We start from the raw sequence: 19,462 nt of genomic DNA, 5'->3' as shown, positions 1-19,462 counted from the left end.
CATTGAAAAGCTCTGGTTCCAAAAGCTAGAAGTAGGATGGATCAAAGAAATTACAGAAGATATGAAAGAATTGGGAATTTCCCTGACTGATCTACAGAATAAAACTGGAAAAATTACAAAGCTAAATAAAAATTAATAAAAAATCTTTAAAAACATTTCGAATATTTTTAGAAGTTTAAAATTTGTTTTATTAATTTTTATTTAAAACAAACAATTTTTACACAATGTAAAAAGCTAATAGTTATTATATAAATTGTGAACAGTTAAAGAATTTATAAAAGTTATCACTGAGAATGAGCTTAGGCCTGAAGGCATTTTGAAGTAAGAAATTAGAGGCAAGAGTGTTTCTCTAATTCCGTGCTTTGCAGAGGCTGAAAGAATATTCTATCGTACATATAGACATTTATGTAGAGAGAAAAAAAAATGGACTATAAAAAGTTTAATCTGCTAAATAATTAATACATACGAGTTCACAAATGAACTGCATGGAATCCAAAATTTACATGCAAGGCCATAATAATGAAAAACAATACAGTAGGATGCCGATTTTCAAGATGTCTGACAAACTGGACTGCTTAGATCCAAATTAAGAAATTAAAGAAAAAATAATACATTATTTGAAAAATAAATCTTCACTTCAACCGGAAATATTTTATTTATGTTTATTTTACTGAATTTTTCAATTGACCTTTTTGCAATTCATTTAGCAAAAACATATATGTATTTTAGCCTTTGTAAAACTTATTAAAGTAAATTTTTACCCAGTTATCCAGATCTGGCCTTGTAAAGGTTCATCTGGACAATTGGTGTTTTCACTGTATGCAGAATCTAATATCCTTACTTACCACTTCATTTTTAACTTCTAAATTTTCTGATTTATACAAATTGGTGTCTTCAATTGCTAAATGATCTTTTTTGATATCAAGTAGTTCCTCTTTCAGCTGTAGTAAATCTACTTGCTGTAATAAAAAACAAAAAAATGAATGCTACAACGTAAAGATTTTTACGATTTTTTTGTATAATTTATTAAATATATAAAATTGCTCCTGTAATTTGCTTAGCATACACATATAGGACAGCCACAGTTAAATTATTACTATTATTATTAGGTGACAGATTTAAATAGGCCAGATTTTGCAAAATATTATCAAAAAATGTTTCAACTCATCTTATAGATTTTTCTACAAATTCTAACCTTTTACAATTAAATAATCTGTTAAAACACTTGTGGTAATTCTCATGAGTTTGTTTTTTCTAATCTTACTGACATTATCTTAATACTGCTTACAGTAAAATTTTTTATCATGGTAAATATCATTTACCTTAGAGATAACGTTGCCTAAGATTTTGAATTTAATCTTATACCTCAACAATTCTTACCAGATATTTTTATAACATTCAACATTTACTAAATAGGAGTTTGATTGTAAATGATATTTATTTTTCATATTGTCATATAATATTGAAGTTTGTGCATGAAACATGGAAACTGAATTTTGTAGCAAATGAAAAATGCCATAACCTGACTCGGATTTGATATTTATCACCAATATAGAATTTTTTTTTAAGAATTGCAACTACATATTAACAATATTGTTGATAATCATGTACCAAAAATATTTATAAAAAATTTAATTTTTGAAGCAGTTCTCTACTGAGAATTTACACAATTATTAATGAGAAAAACTTCCACAAGCTTCAAAAACAACATAGATCTACCTTATTATTAAGATATATTTAAGAACAAAATATTTGTAATACTCTTAGTCTAAGATTTATTTTTTAATTATACTGTTAAAGTTGAGGAATCTTTATCTAATGATTCCAAAGATTTTTAAAAAAATTAACTAACAAAAACAATGATAGATCTATTTTAGGTGGCCACAAAGATGGAGGGAATGTCCTCAACACTGATGGGGCTAATGGCCAATGTCGGAGGTCCCAGGGCATCTAAATGCAACATATTAGCATCTACGGTGGTGTTGGATATACTGGATACTACTGCTATCACATACAATATTGTATGTGATGGCGGTAAAGTGGGAGGCCTTCAGACTGAACAGCATGTATAGGAAGTTTGCAATCAGGATGGCCCAACTATATAGGAAAAAGTTTCCTTGGATGCTTCACTAGTGGTGGTGGGAATGCCACCATTGGATCTCATAGCCAAGGAAAAAAGGGACAAGACCACAGAAGGCAAAGAGGAGGCGAGGAGCCGTATGTTTATTAAATAGCAGGAGGTGGAAGAATCCAAAAGGAAATTAAGAGCTATATTTTGATCCTAGAGGTAGCTGTATTGGTCAATAGACCGCGGGTCGTTTGGGGTCTACGTCTGCAGGATTGGAAGGAGGTGTACAGATCAATGTCAGTATTGTGAAGAAACTAACACAATGGAGCACATCTTTTTCATGTATCCCAGGTGGAAGGAAGAATTGCCATGTGATGGTTTGGACTCGCTGGGGGGTCATGCAGTTGATACTCTTGTTCGGTGAGGGTTGGACCAAGTGTTCACAGTGGTTTCTGGTGAGCGCTCCACCAGAAACTACTAAAGGAAGAACATGAGGTGGGCAGCAAGAATGTCAGTTGAGGGTAGTGCTGGGCACCGTCATTGGGGGCAGATGGCAGGGGTGTCTCGACACTGCTATCAGCAATGGCTCCCCTGCCATCTAAGGCCAGCATAGCTGTGTGGGGTTAAGAATCTACTTGTATACTATATATTGAGTTGTAAATATCATGTGAATGTGGTGTGTAAATATTTGTATGAATGTGAGGGGTACCCGTGACGCACGTGGTACTGAGGTTGAGCCTTTACGTCAGTTCCAGCACCACATTGCATGAGGGAGTGGGTTTTTAGCTAGTCCACTGCAGTAGGCGGTGAACCTCACACACCCAGTATGTACAGGCTACTGAGAATTTGGTTTAAACATATTTTCCCACTTCCGATGTAAAACAAAAAAAAAAACATGATTTTCTATTTTATTATGTATTTATGATTTTGCATTCATGGGTCTCATGCCTGTCCATTAAATTAAATATAAATAAATAAATTTAAAAATTTACCAAATACAAATTACCCAGCCTTTGCTTGAGAATAAAAATGGAAAATTAGGCCTTAACAACAAAGACAATTGCAAAATTATAGGAAGTACTTCAAAAAATTATTAAACTGCCATGAACCAGCAGTAAGATTTCAATTCCAAAATCCAACATGAACTAAAAATATACAGACACCACCCATCTGCACAGATGACAGTGACTGGCCTTAACTGTCCACTTCACAACTCTTGCAACATGACATCTATTACATTGATTGTGTCTAGCGGGTCAGTTACTGCTGCACACCTCTCATACTAAGCGGCCGATATGATGTTATACCATCAGGTAGTTTACCTAGTTTGATTGGTTTCAGCTATTTAACATACATGGAGAAAATATTCAATTTTGAGAATGGATGTACAGTAATAATAAATAGCTGAACAAGAACTTTAAAATGAGTGAAGTTATCATTGTAGATAGTTTATGAATTAGATAGTATGCAAACAATGAAGATATTGAATTTTAAAGTTTAATGATAAGAAAATTAGAATTTATTTTATAAAAGCAGCAACATTTATTTGTTTTGAATGAACACAAAGTTGTTTAAAAAATCTATTCATATGTTAAAAACAGCTGCTGGGTTGTGTATGAGATTTTTCACTCATTTTCTTATTTCTGCATGCCAGCAATCTGTAAATTTTTTTTAACAACTTTCAAATTAAAAATCTTTTTGGGTGAACTTAAAATTAATTTAATATATATTCTTAGAATTAAGCTTCACTTTAACAAAGCAGTACTTGCTGATAATACTTCCTATCTATATCTATACTATTATATAAAGAGGACGAGGGTTTTTGTTTGTTCGGGATAAACAAAGAAACTCCTTAATCAATATCAACCAAATTTTTACCAAAGTTTTTCAGCATAACTGAGAAGAAGGTTTTTAGATATGTTTTCAATCTAAAATATAAGTAAGTTTTACAATCAAGAAAATATGAGTATATGTATGTAGTAGTGGAGATTTTCCGGTTGAACATGGAAATGGAATTGTATAGTGTATGAAAAATGTCACACCTAACCAAGATTTCATATTGATCATGAATAGAAATTTATTAATAAGAAAACAGTTCAATAAGCTACAATAATATAAATCTACTTTAAAATTAAATAAAAATAAATTCATAGTGTGTGATAAGGAGAGAAAAATAATGTTGTTGAAGTAACAAGATAAACGACATGTTTTCTGTTTGACAACTAAATTCAAATTAGAATGTGCAGAAGTAGTATGGAAAGAAAGAATGCAATAGTTCCAAATGTTGTCAAAGGATATTAAATTGTGAGAGGTATTTATATATATACAGTAATGAAATTAACAAGAGGCAAATCATGTATGTTACAATATCCAATAATTTTAAATACTTACATGACCTGGATAAAATTCCTCTCCTTCTTCTGCCTTTACAGTGTGTACATCATTAATTTTAAGATTAATCCGAGGTGGAATGTCATCATTTAATGAGATCTCAGATTCCTATAAAAATAAGATGAAAAAAAACCTTACAAAAATGTTGAAATTAATTAATATTCAATAAAACATCTTTTTTTATTCTGACAAACTTAATTATACCATAGTAAATTTGCCTATTATCAAGATATACTGTCATCATAAAATAGATTAATAGAAAAACAAATTAGAAGATAAAAATAAATGCGATCAAAGTCTATATTAACTGTTTATATAAAACACATGAAATTATGTTACGGTAAATACTTAAAAATAAAAAATCACAAAAAGATAATCCACAATCCAGAGCGCTATAGAAAACTATTTTGAGCATATATTTAAATACATTTTGATCAGAATGCAGATAAAAAGTGTTTTTTTTATAATTATTAATTATTTAATTAATTTTAAATAAATTGGTGGGAAGATTTTTCATATGATTCAGCAATTCAGAAAGGCTCAATTCAATTAAGGCTCTTCTTCCTGTAAGTTGAAGTTATGAAAAGACAGTACTGGTGTCTGGTTATGTTTCTAAATTTCCCTTTAATTTTACTAAATTATAAAAGTAAACCCTATAAAATTTCTTAAAATGATATTTTATTAGCTGTCAATAACACACAGGAAATTTTCGAAATTGAAGATTTAAAATGACTAGAGGAGATTATTGAAGTCGAAAATCTCTGAAAAAGAAGCCATTACACAGTCCATACACAGTAAAGTGGCTAATCTATCAATTAATTAAACACCTGCAGCAGAAAATTAATATCACTGAATGCTAAAATAAGGCACTACTGAACAGTCATTTGATCAGAAGCTCTATGTCTGACTGAACATCTGACAACTTCTAATAGACAAATGAATGAACAATATTAAAAAAAAAGGTCTTTCAGCCCATCAAAGACAGAAAAGAAGACACAATAATGAACATGGAGAAAATATTAGATTTAATCAGAAAAAGAAAAATCACCTTTTATGGTCAACAATAACAGAAAAATACATCAAAGAATATTTACTATGACAATTGCAAAATATTTCAGGTTTCCAGGGGAAAAAACTGTAGAAGAAATATTTCTTACCTGGACAGAAGAAAAAAGTATTGACTATCTTGTTAAAAAATTCAGAGATGTATATACACCAGAAAACATTTTAGCAGAGGCTAAATTTCAGTCACTTTATTAGAATAAAAAGAGCACACTTTGATATTAAGACATTTCAGAGCCAGAAACTGGATATATTTAAATAAAAATTGATAGCATAGATAGGGGCAGGCACACAAATTGTAAAACTCCTAATCATGGCTACACCACTAATATTGTCATTACTCTTTTTGAAACTAGTAACCAACTGGTGAACAATAAAGCTACCCCACGAACGTCCACTTAAATGAGAAGGACATGTAAACAATGTATTACATGTATGACATGTAAACAATGTGTAGTCTTGTACACTCAGGCGTAACATTCCTGTGTTATATGGTTTATTGAACCCCAACTATCAAAGTCTATAGGTGTCCATGGTTTATATTTTAATTGTCTATAAAAGCAACTAAATTTTACTAGGATTTGAACTTTACAACCTTTTGACTTCAAAAATCAGCTGTTACAGCAGTGTTAATTAACTGCCTATTTGCAACTCAACAAATATTAGTAACAAAATATACATATACATATAGTATATGTAGGTTGGTATATATACATATAGTATAAGGTTGGTATATATATACCAACCTTTGTAAAACTGATTATAAAAGCAAATGTTATATAGTGTATCTTTGGTACCATATTACTATCTCTTTTTTCTTACACTGTACATTGTATTTTCATTTTTCAAATTTCTTCTTAATTTAACTGAAACACATTTACTTTTTATTTTTTTTTACTTATTGTATTACCCATTAAATATAGAATCACACAACCTTTTTTAAATTACCCCTTTCAATTATCCAGATTTGGCCTTGAAATGTCCATCTGGATAATTGGTGTGCCACTGTATATAAAATCTAACACTTACCACTTCGTTTTCAACTTTTAAATTTTCTGGTTTAACTAAGTTAAACTCCTCAATTGTTAGAGATCTGTTTTGACTATTCATAATTTCAAGCAGTTCCTCCTCTTTCAGTTGTACTGAATCTATTTTCTGTAATAAAAAACAATAAATAAATGCTACAAAGTAAATATGTTTATCATTTATTGTACAATTTATAAAAGTAAAATAAATTGTATATGTAATTCGCTTATCATACACAAACAGCGCAGCAACAGTTAAATTATTATTAGTATTAGGTGACTTTACTGTGCCAGGTTTTGTATGGAAAACCTAAGAAATGTTTCTTTTGCTAAATGTTGCCATACAAATCTAAATATTAAAAATGCTGTTACTCACCCTATAAATGGGTGTTGAAAACAACACTACTTTACAAGATGATGTTGTTTTTTACAAATTGTAAGCTTCTGCAATCAAATAATTTGTTAAACTGTTTGAGTAATTCTAATGATTTAGTTTTTCTAATCTTACTGACAGTGGTGTTAATATTGCTTACGGTGAAATTTTTTATCATGATAAATATAATTTATCACGATCATCAGAGATAATGTTACCTAAGATTTTGAAATCTAATTTTATTTCTCATAAATACTTAACAGATTATAAAAATATTCATCTTATAATAGTCAGAATTTACTAAATAAGAATATATGATTACATTTTCTCATAAAAATTGATTGTAAACAATATTAATTTTTTTTATCGCAATATAAGCATGAAGCGAGTGCATGGAACATGGAAATGTCACTTTATAGTGTATGAAAAATGTCACACCTAAGCAGGATTTGATATTGATCATGAATATAAATTTATTAATAAGAAGAGAGTTCCATAAGCTACAAAAACAATATAAATCTACTTTAATTAAAAATGAAATTCATACAGTGTGTGATAAGGAGGGAAAAATAATGTTGACAACTAAATTCATATTAGACTGTGTAGAATTAATATGGAAAGGAAAGAAAGCAATGGTTTTAAATGTTGTCAAAGGGTTATTAAATATATATGTATTTATATATGTATACTTTTTATTCCCTTAATGTGTATGTTGCAATTTGTTCAAGTAGTTAACAATAAAACTACCCTACCATGGGCCAATTAGATGAGAATGATATGTAAACAATGTGTTATCTTGTACACTCAAATCTCTGCTACAGAGGAATTATTTTTTATCAGTGTTTATTTTACTGGAGGTTTTTAACTGAATTTTTGCAATTCATTCAGGAAACACACACGCGCGCACAAACACACACACATTAAGGAATTTATTAATTTCAATTATAAAAGTAAATTTCTACACATAGAAACTTTTTTTTTGTTTTTCCACCATATTTATTTTTTGTTACATTGTACAAATTTACATATATTCCAAATATCTTTCTGGGTCAATCCATTTAATGTGACCCAAGGGTTGACACTAATTCAAAAAAAATTCAAACTCACCCACTTGTTTTAGGACCTTAAAAAAAAGTCCTTTTTTTTATTTAAGCAGTTTAACCTGTGGCGGCCATTTTTGTTATGGTACACACACCTATTTTTGTGATTGTAAGGGTTTATGAAAACAATCGTAACTAAAAAACTGTTAGTCCAGAAAGAATGAACCAAAAAGCAATATATTCATATTTTTTCAAGGTGAAAGAATGGACTAGCGGTTATTTACCTATCTCTCTTCTTTTGACGAGAAAATTACCGATAAATTTGATCTTGAAAAACAGTGAAATTTTACTTTCGGTAATTTATTTTGATGAGGCGAGGATGCCAAACACAGTTTGAATTATTTTTTTTACATTTAGGTATTGTTAGTAGTTTTACCACAAATAATATCAATAGTGATATAATACTTAACCCTACATTTTTTAAAACTAATCTTTTTACATGATTTAAGTTTTGGCTTCAAATAATTTTGACGGGCTGGTAATAAAAATTTCAAATTGCACCGCTTGCAGTGTTTTTATAGATGTTTATGGAAAATAAAATAGTTTCTTGTGTACTGTACTAATAAAAAACTTATAACCTCTCAAAAATCATGAAAAACTTGCTACAAGCAATACAATTTTGACTTAATAAAAGGGATTTCTTGTCGATTTAATATTTTTATACTTAATACTACAGTTGAAATAGACTTGTTTGAACCATTCAATTGCAGTGCTCATCTTATAACAGGCGCTTGAATTCATTTCGTCATCAGGAAAATTCATGTTGCAACATACTCATTTATGCTTGTTGCATCATTTAGCTTTGCAGTTACAGACTGGTGTGTCTGACATTAGTCAGTGACCTGTTCACGTCTTTACCAAGTGTCGCAAATTTCATTCTTTTTTTGAAAGTGTTTATTAAATAAATAAGTTTTCATTATTATATTAGCAAATTTTTAAATTATTTAAATTTTTACATTATTTTTCAAGTAAAACAATGGAAGAACAATGTCTCATAGGAATTTATGTGAATGAAGAGTGTCAAAACATTGTACTGGTACAGTGCCAAAAGAACTCATTAAAATTTGTGAATTTACTGATGAAAACAAATCAACTTATTTTTTTACGTGTTAATTCAGATGTCACTAGTGTTTCTAAATATCATGAGAATGTTTTTGTCAACATTCAGTCACCTGCATTGACAGTTCTGTTGCAACCCTTTGAGAACTCATAAAAAAACCAGTTAAGGAAACCTTGACAAATAACATTAGAGCAAGCTCTAAAAGAACACATTTTTTCAAATTTAAATTTAGTACCTGGAAAGTCTTTTTCTGTTAACTGTTTCAAAAGTAATTTTTCTCAGCAGAACAAAGATCTACACGAATGTAAAAACCAAGAGCAATATATTGCCCCACATCACAAAATTGAACGATTGGATGTTGGTTGTAGCATTTTGGGTGTATCACTTCCACAAAAATTAATTAAAAATTAAGGTATTAGAAGCTACAATAAATATGTTCTTGTGTCAGAAAGCATTGTAAGATGTTACTTTACTTCAGACTAAGCTGTCCACATTAGAGATTTTTATTGCTAACCCCATGAAAGTTATTTAAAGCCAAAATTTTAATTTTTTGTAAAAAAATTAGTTTTCAAAAAAATCATAAAAATTTAGGGGTATGGATATCACCATTTTACCATTTATTTATTTATACCATATATTATTATTATTATTTATTTATTACCATTTATTTATGGTAAAACTACTAACATATACCTACATATAAAAATAATAATTCAAATTGTGCATGCCATCACTGCTTCTTGAAAAAAATGACCAAAAGTGAAATTTCTGTATTTTTCATGTTCAACTTAATTTTCTCACAGAAAGACGAGAGATATGTAAATAAACCACTGTACAATCTTATACCTTGAGAAAATATGAATAAATTGTTTTTGTTTTATCCTTTCAGGACTAATGGTTTTCTTTAGTTATGAATCTTTTTGTAAGCCCTTACAATCACAAAAAAAAGTGTGCGCATTGTAACAAAAATGGCCACCACAGGTAAAATGCTTAAATAAAATCGTTAGAAATTAGTTATTAAGACTGTATAAACTAAATAACTTTCACTGTGAACGAATATACGAAATACTCCTGATTTACTAAAAAAAATTTAAAAATTTAAAAGAATACTTTTAAGATCCTGAGACATGTGGAACCAAATGGGTAAGTTTCAATTTTTTTTTTTTGAATTGGTCAAACCATCCTTGGCTCACATCAAATGGATTGACCCATCCCTCATTTTGAAATACATGATGGTAACTAAAATTGGCTGAATCCATTTAGTTAAAAAATAACTGCAGTTTCCAATAACACCTTCATTTATTGTGTGATTTTTTTTTTAACAGATATACAACAGTTTAAACGCAAGTAGCATCTTTCATGGCGACAACTACAGTAATATTTTTGAATGTCATGTACCAAAACTACTTATAAAAAAAAATTAATTTTCGAAGCAGTTCTCTAGTGAAATTATTAAGAATTATTTAAAAAGAAATTGTATGCAATACTCTTTGTCAAAGATTTTTTTTTAAATTTGCTAATAAAAATGACAACAGCAGATCTTATCCATCTTGTACGCTTTTTGAAGTGAGTATGCTAATAAGGGCGCCAATATTATATAACCTTTTCGCTTAAAAATGTTAAAGTGTCTATATTAACGATTTTTCCTTAACTAAAATTACATTTAACTGTAACGATTCCTGCATTATTTTAACTGAGAATGATACTGAAAAGGCCATTTGAGTTAATGATAACTCTTTCATAGGCCCAGAATATAATCTTCCTCTTTTAGTAGTGAAGAAACGCTCTGTCTTTTTTGTACAGTTTTTAACTAAGCTCTTCAATCATTCTTTCATATCTTGAATCATTTTATACTGATTTTCGTTGTGCCATTGGTGTAGTTAATATCAAATTACTTATTAAAAAACTTGCTGCGTGTGGATTTTATAATAAATTGTTGTCTTGGATATATCTATTCGTACAAAACAGAATTCCTTATGTTAAAATTGATAATTTTATCTCTAAGCCTATTTATGTTAGATATGGATTAAGACAAGGCATGCATTTGGGTTCTCAAATTTTCCTTGTATTTATAAATTACTGTTTATTCATATGCTATTTGCATTTTTTAATTTTTTGCAGATGATATATGAAATTGTTTAAGCCGATTACAAATCTAGTTGATATTCAATTACTTCCGATCAACTTGAACTGTGAGCAAAAATAGTATTTCTGCTAACTTTAAAAAAATTAATTTCATATTCAATTTGGAAGGTTTCAAAATGTTGATATAATTGTGCAGCTGAATAATATAAAATAATACTGCAATACAAAAGGTATCTTCTATTACAGACTTAGCTGTATGTTTTGATAGCAAGTTATCCTTCAATGAATAAACTGGTAATACTGTAAGTCACTAAAAATGATAAATTTTATGCATCCTGATTCTATGCCAATTCTATGATTCTATTACCAATCATAACTTTATTCATATCTTTAATTTGTTAAAAATACCAAGAATTGAGAGATTTCTGATCAGGACAGATTTAATATTTGCTACTAAAATTTTTAGTAATTATTTTGACTATCCTAATTTATTGCAGTTTTTTAACTTTCATATTAACTACATTGATTGGTATAATTTTCAAAATTTTCATGGTTACATAGATTATCTATTACTATGTCGCCTATACTATGTAAAGTACACTTAATACCTTAACCTTTTCAAGAGCTATTCTAACTTATGAATGAAAATTTTGTTATGTAATTATGTTGGTTTTTTAATATGATTTTGTATTCATGGGTTTCATGCCTGTCTATATCAATTAAATAAATAAATACAATTTAAAATTTAACATACTTACCAAATAGCAATTGTACAGTCTTTGTTTTAGGGTAAAAATAGAAAATTAGGCCACAACAGCAAAGACAATTGCAACATTCCAGCAAGTACTTTAAAAGATCATTAAACTACCAAGAAGCCAAGGTAACAATTCAATTCAAAATCTAGCAACTTGAACTGAAAAATCCAAACAAAATAATTAAATCAAAATATGCAAAATCAGCCAGAAATTAAATAACAAGGTAGCAAGGGTTAATTTTACTGCAGCAAATTACAGAAACAATCATGAAAACAACAGATGAAACAGAATGAAATAACGACAAAGGTATTTCCTTCTTACCTTTGACAAACAAAACCCTTTCAAAATATTACTGAATTAAATCAAACACTTAACAACATTACTAAATAGACTCTTCCAAACACCTCTCATAGACAGCTTTCTTATAATTCCTTAATGACTGTTCTTTATGTTTTATAGTGGCTTGAATGAGGTTATATTTAATATCGATTCATTTGTGATGGCACTATTAAATAATTACTCTGAAGATGAATTTTTAATTAAATTAAAAAATTTTTTTTTTCTGCATCCTGATCACCTTGCTATTTCTTATTAATATATTTACCTAACATTATTTCATGTGTTTTATTTAAATAATAAGTTAAAAAAAATAAGACATGAAAACTAGAACTAAAGATCTCCCAGTTATAAGATTTTAACACTCACTATACCACTTGGTTCCTGTGACTAAAAATATACAAATAACTTACTTATTTAATAAAAATGTTTAATTAAGTTTACTACAAAACATCACGAGTTGGAAGCTGCCATTTTGGATTTAATGGAGGAATCCCCAACCAAAAACTATACAAAAAGGTAATAATAAATTCCATTACAAGCTGAACCACCAGCCCACACTCTTGTTATCTAAAAACTTTTTCTAATTTGTATGCCCCATTTTAGAATACACATTTTTTTTCAACATGCCCACAATAATAAAGGTTACCAAAAATAGGGAAAAATACTAACATTATTCAGATTAAGCAGAATTCAAAAAACAATGCAAGTTTGTTTAAATATATAGATGTCAATAAGCACAGGTTCACTGAAGTTCTTTTTATAATATGTCAGTGAAATAGATTGATAATATTGGTTTGTAAATGTTTGTTTACACACATCTTTGTTCTACATTTCAAATTATGTGTGTGTGTGTGTGTGTGTATATATATATATATATAACGCCAACCTTTGTAGACGCGTTAACCACTAGACCAGACCGGTGGGTTAAAATTAGAACAATTTACATGAGTGGTTAAAGTTCACACCAATAATTGATCAATACAAAAAATTCAAACTTAAATTCTATTGATTTATATTTGAATAGCATAACATTACTTACTTAGTCAGATAAACAAAGTAAACACCAAGTACACAATAATAAAATTACAACGTCTACTACACCTCTTCCTAACAACGCTTTCCCACAAATTGATCAGTGATGCCAACACATGCAATTGTATACTTTAATACATACGACCTCTGGATATAATCTTGGAAAAAAAATATATATACATACGTATAATATTGCACAACATACTTAAAAATAATTTTTCATTCACGGAAAAGTTAAGTGGTTTAATGTAAAAATAAAAAATGTACTGAAATTTTCATAAAATTCTTAGAAGCGATTGTAATTTATTAAAATAAAAAAAAAAATATTAAGCCAGCATTTAATAATAATAACAATGTTCTCATATACTTGTTAGGAGATGTTTATTGGTCCCAAATATCTTGAAACATGAACATCTTTGTACGCGCATCGCCGACAAAATACAGAATGCATCACGCTAAATCCGAAGTCAAATGTCTAAATATCTCTTAAAGAAAATGATAGAGGCCTCCTCGACCTAAAATCACTTTGTAACAGACACATTGCTTCAATGAAGTGATATTTTCTCTCCAGATCTGAAACATCATCATTGGACAAAGCAGTAGTTGCATCTGACAAGGGTTACTCCCCTCTAAATCTGAATGTTGACAATTTCTACATAGTATCATTACAACTAGACATAGGATCCAAGCATATAAATCTAAGGCGCTCCACGGTAGATTTGTCCATTCCCACGAAAATGCTAATAAGGTCGTATAAACGCGTTGGCTGAGGGACGGACTTCTATTTAGAGAAACTGAAGGTTTTTACATGCCATCCAGGATAAGGTCGTTGCGATGAACAATTACAAGCAGTTCATAGAAAATCAGTGATGAGTGCGGGATGTGTCACCAATTATCGGAGACAATTGATCAAGGAAATCTGCATCACCACGATCTTACATTAAACACTGTTCATCAGGCGTTCGCGTTGAAATTAGGACTCGTAGATGACAGAGAGCAGTGTCCTTGTTATGAATATAAGGCGAGGCCTGTGCTGGAAAATGAGCACTATAGACTGTGTTAGATCTCTCGGTAAATACTGATAAAATTATTGCTTCGAATAGGCCAGACGTGGTTCTCCACAACATTAAAGAAAAGACTGCTCTTCTCATTGATAACTGATCACAATATTATTAAGGCTGAGTAGATAAAATAACTAAGTACAACCCTCTGGCAATAGAGTATAAGGAAATTTACAGACTGAACTCAGTAAAGTCATTCCCGTTGTGATAACAGCAACTTGATAAGCTATTCGAGCGCCTTCTTGTGGGTAGATTGATGACCGAGTTGCATGTTAGGGTAGGTAGTATGGTTTTCGCAAAGGTAGGTGCACAGTGCATTCTCTCAACCGAGTAATGAAGCTGGTCGATGAGGCTGCTGCTGGATCCTGGCGTATCAGGATGATTTCGGTTGTTGAAAACGCTTGCTATAGCCTGCCCTGGCGAGTGACTCATGATGAAGTGGGGAGACATGGTGCAAGTGCGTACTCCAGCGGATCGTAAATTTGTACCTGTTCCGTAGGTATGTAGTCGCCAACTCTGAAGTAATGCAAATTACCCAATAGTTGGAGGGTGATGTGTCGCAGGGCTCGGTTCTCGGTCTTCTGCTATGGAACGTCGCATACGATGTTGTGTTGAGAATCGGGTATCCGGAAGGGGTCACGGCTGTAGTTTTTGCAGATGACCTGGCCCTGGCAGTACAACAAGAAGTGGCTGAACAGGGCAATGTAGCAATTCGCATGGCAAAGAAGTGGCTCGAGTCAAATGGCCTTAAATTAGCAGAACGGAAGACTGTAGCAGTGGTCTTGGCTGAAAGAAGCCTTGACCCCATCGTTTTCTGAGTCGGTGAAACTGATGTTGCGACGTCCACCAAGGCTAAGTACCTTGGTGTTTGGTTGGACAGGCGGAGGACTTTTCTTGAGCACACTAGGGAGGTGGTTAGCAATGAGGACGAGTTAGTGCCCTAGCGAAGCTAATGAGAATTCTAGGCAGCCCATCTACCAGCAAGAGGAGACTCCTCGCCTCTGTGGCGTAGTCGGTGTGTTTGTATAGGGCTCCGTATGGATTACAGCCCTTAGCACCAGGCGGGCCAGGGAGCACCTGGATGGGTTGCAGAGAATGCTTGCCTTGCAGATTGCTTGTGCGTACAGGACTGTATCCAATGAGGCAGTGTTTTTCATTGTCGAAGTTCCACTCTTGAGTCTCGTAGCAGATGAGCGGGGTACGGCAGCCGGTGACGCGTGTCCATGGCTTATCAACCAGTGGCAGGAGAGATGGAGAGAGTCGAGAACGAGTGAATGACCATACCCCTCATCGCAGAAATAATTGTCTGGGTGAGGAGGACGTTCTTATGAGCTGACACAGTTTTTGAGTAACCACGGCTGCTTTGGGGCATATCTTCATAGGATTGAGAATTGGGCTTCTGCTCTATGTCAGTATTGTAGGGTCGTCCCCATAACATGTTCTATGGTGTTAGTGGTGGCATGATGTAAGGCGCCCAGTAGTGGATGAGTTTGGGGAGTTAAGGGTCGGGAATGTAGTACCTAAGATGCTTGCCTCGGAAGCAGTGTAGCGGAGTAAAACTGCCATGGTTGAAGCTTTGTGCGTGGAAGAAAGGCAAAAAATGGCGAGTAGGAGTACCTGGCATGGGTTGTGTTGATGTGTCTTCATTCAATCAAATGAATTATTAATGTTATTGTTAATATATAGCCAATCTACTTTATTTAAAAATAGATTTCGTCTGCTTTATTCCTTTCTCCGTATATTCAGTTGTATTTTAATTTTTATCTGTTTTCTTTTAAAATATTGAGCTTTGTCATTCTGAGAGTAGAATTCATATGTTTTGTAATTTATTTATTTTTAAATTTAATGGGATCATTTTATTACTTCAAATGCAAATAAAAGTTCATTATTCTCTATTTATTCATATTAAATCATCATTCGAGTACTAGATTACGAAAGAGGGTTTGAGTGGCAATGCATGAAGCATTATGTAGAAACTTCTGGAATGACTGAGATGATTAAACGTGAAAACAATATAAATTTTTAATTAAGAGCTCACCAAGTAGGTATTGGATTCTTATTTGTACCACATTTCTCTATCCTTTAAAACTCAGTTTCATAAAATTAAAATTATCAGGAAGTTCAAAAATTAAATCCATTTTTACATTCAAAATAATGCCAAAGATTCATCTTCTTATTTTGGAATCGCTAAGCTCAAAAAAGGAATTAATTAATAACGTCAGTATGTATATTATTTATATTTAATTCAACAGAATTATTAATTTGAAATCTATTAATTTTACATTCAGGGATGTAAACTTCTGATTCTACAAAGAACACAATTTACAAAAAAACAAGTTTCTTTAAAGTAACTAAAAAACATATAATAAAATGTTAAATGTGATTTGTATGAGTTTGTTTTATCCCTTAATAAATTACAAGCTCAGTTACACTTTTGATAATTGTTCAGTCTAGTGTTCACCTATACAAAGACAGTTCAATTAATTTATGTCAATAAAACAATATAGAAGTAAATCAATTATATTTGTAAAAGGATTTCAATCAGATCTACTCTCTTCCCTATCTTCTTGTTCAAAACGAAACCTACTCCTTGCCTGCCCTTTATTTGAAGCTGTGTTAATTATTCTAAAATCACCTGACCAAAAGTCGTTTTCCTCTTCTTACCAAACCTTGCTAATTCCTGCTACATCTACATTAAATCTATTCATTTACCTCTTTAAATTTTCTAACCTACCAACCTTTTTTAGACTTCTAACATTCCGCTCCGACTCATAAAATGTTCTTTTTTAATATTTTACTAAGGTAGGCGCCTCCATCTTTACTATATATGAATATGCAGAGAGTTACATTTTCTTGCAAAAAAAAGCAGCTGTGGTTTTCCATTGCTTTCAGCTGCGCAGTACTGAAGATTAACTGTTGTTGCTATGGCTAAGTCCTCCCGACCTATGCCGTTAACAACTACTGAAAGAGCTACTGCCTTCTTTCATTAATCATTCTTTAGTCTGGCTCTCAACAGATACCTCTCCGATACAGCTGCACCTTCAGTCCAGCTACTCTGAATCACTGAGCACTCAAGCCCCCTCAACAACGGCAAGGTCTCATCATTCATAGCGAGTAATTTTAAAATGTATGTATGTTAAAAATCTATGTTATGTTTATATGTGTACAGGTGCATTGCAGCAACATATATTTATTTTGTTACATGTTTTTTAACAGCTATTATAAAAATCAGAATATTATTTACATTTATAGAAATGTACAGCATAGTACTGTATTTAAAAAAAAAGTGTTTCTATTATTTATACACCAAAGTTATTTTACTAGTTTTTTTTTTTTTACATATGAAAAATTAGAAATGAAATAAAATTAATTATTAAACCAAATTAAATGTACTTGATTAATTTTATTTTAACTTAATGGCTAACAGAAGTGTTAGTTCTCTGTTTACTATATTTATTTCAATGTTGTGCAGTGTACTTTGTCAGTCATTTGTGACATTTATTTATTTTTTTAAGCGGTTTGCAGTACAGCTCAAGCTCTTTACCACATCCTGACCCCATAGGGGAAGACCCCCTCCACCATGTGATAATCCCGGTCGCCACATATCCACCTCTATTCCTAGTCCTGATGGGTTTTACCATTTTACCAGAGGTCATCTTTTAGACCCTCTAAACCTGGTAACACTTCACAGTCATCAGTCTGGCCTCTGTCAGGAAGCTAACAATGCAAATGCCTCTGCAGACACTTCCATCATTGTATTTACACAACTTACCATTGCCTTCTTCCAACCATGATCCACCTACCATAACTTACAACTCTCAATCAAATAAACCGATTTGCAGAAGTGTGATCCCCATGCCTTCCTCTAACTCTGAAGGTTTCACACATAAATTCTTCACTTATCTAACTTCAATTAGAATGTGCACTCAGATCATTACTTGGTTGATTGAGTCTTTAGACACCAAAAGTACTAATCTCACACCAATTACATTTTGTTATAAAACAAAATTTTGATTGCAACAATAATTCTGTCTTGTAATTCAATTTACTCAAAGTCCTCTTGTTTACTCACTAATCAAGAAACAGATTCACAAATTGAATAAGCTTCTAATGAAAACTTACCCTATTTTTCTCTGCTCTGGTCTGCTTTCAGAAGCAGGGTAAATGCCTACACCCTCCCATATTGCAGCTTCATCACACATTTATCCAAAGATCCATACTCATCCTAACAGCAAATATCTAAGCTTACTGGGACGTCATGCCAAAACACCTACCTTGGTAGGTAGTAAGCACCCAGGCAGGCCCCTAGCTACACAGGTTGCTATTCTATAATAGCATCAGACACCCTCAGCCATCCTCCGCAGGGCTAAGAATCTAAGGAAGCCAGCAACTATGTTCCACTGCCTTTTGGTCTTCCAATTTAGTTGCAGATCAAAAACAAAATTGATTCTCGCAAGCTTTTTACTGCTTTAGTATGTTCGGCTTTGTACCTGGAGCAAACTATAAAACACATCATCAATGGCCCTACACTCCAGAAACAAGTTGAAGTAATAACCAAATCTGTTAACCAATTTTGTGAAGCACCATGACCAGAAGGAGATTGTGTAATAGGCTGATTGGGGGAAATCCACCTAACAACCTGAATACTTTTAAAAAAATCCTAAGCCGTCTGAAAAAAAAAATGTTTTCAAAAAACCTTACATCTGGGTTGAATGAATACTGCACATGTAAACACCTCACATGTTTAACATATACAGTGGTGTTTCACATGCATGAATAATGTAAAATATCAGACAATTTATAATGTTTAAATAAACATCTGAACCAGGGATTAAATAAATATTTGAATAAAAAAAAAATCCATTCCGCACGCTGGAAGGGAGAGGTAGATTTCATCAGTGTTAAAAAAAGATTTCCACCTTAAAGTTAAGAAAAACTTACCATGCCCCATCTTTTTACAACTTCAGGAGCATTTTGGTCATCCCTTGTCGTAAGGGTAGGTCATATCAAAAATTCATAAAGAACAGAAGTTTTAGGTAATGTTTAGAGCACTAACAACTAATTTAAACTGATTGCCGACTGTGCCTAGGGAGGGTATAACTTTTTATCTT

At 31.6% G+C, this 19,462-nt stretch overlaps 1 long non-coding RNA gene across 1 annotated transcript; it reads right to left on the bottom strand.

Moving 5' to 3' along the window:
• Window positions 1-6,636: 6,636 nt before the first annotated feature.
• LOC142318468 (uncharacterized) lies at window positions 6,637-13,386 on the bottom strand. The gene is made up of 3 exons (XR_012754931.1): window positions 13,298-13,386; window positions 11,923-12,077; window positions 6,637-6,676 (listed from the first exon to the last, which is right to left on the bottom strand). It is a non-coding gene; the product is annotated as an uncharacterized LOC142318468 (long non-coding RNA).
• Window positions 13,387-19,462: the final 6,076 nt, after the last annotated feature.

The sequence above is a fragment of the Lycorma delicatula genome, chromosome 1 (assembly GCF_047948215.1).
Source record: "Lycorma delicatula isolate Av1 chromosome 1, ASM4794821v1, whole genome shotgun sequence".
Taxonomy (NCBI): Eukaryota; Metazoa; Arthropoda; class Insecta; order Hemiptera; family Fulgoridae; genus Lycorma; species Lycorma delicatula.
The sequence above is the reverse complement of the archived record's forward strand: the minus strand, read 5'-3'. Positions and strand labels throughout refer to the sequence as shown.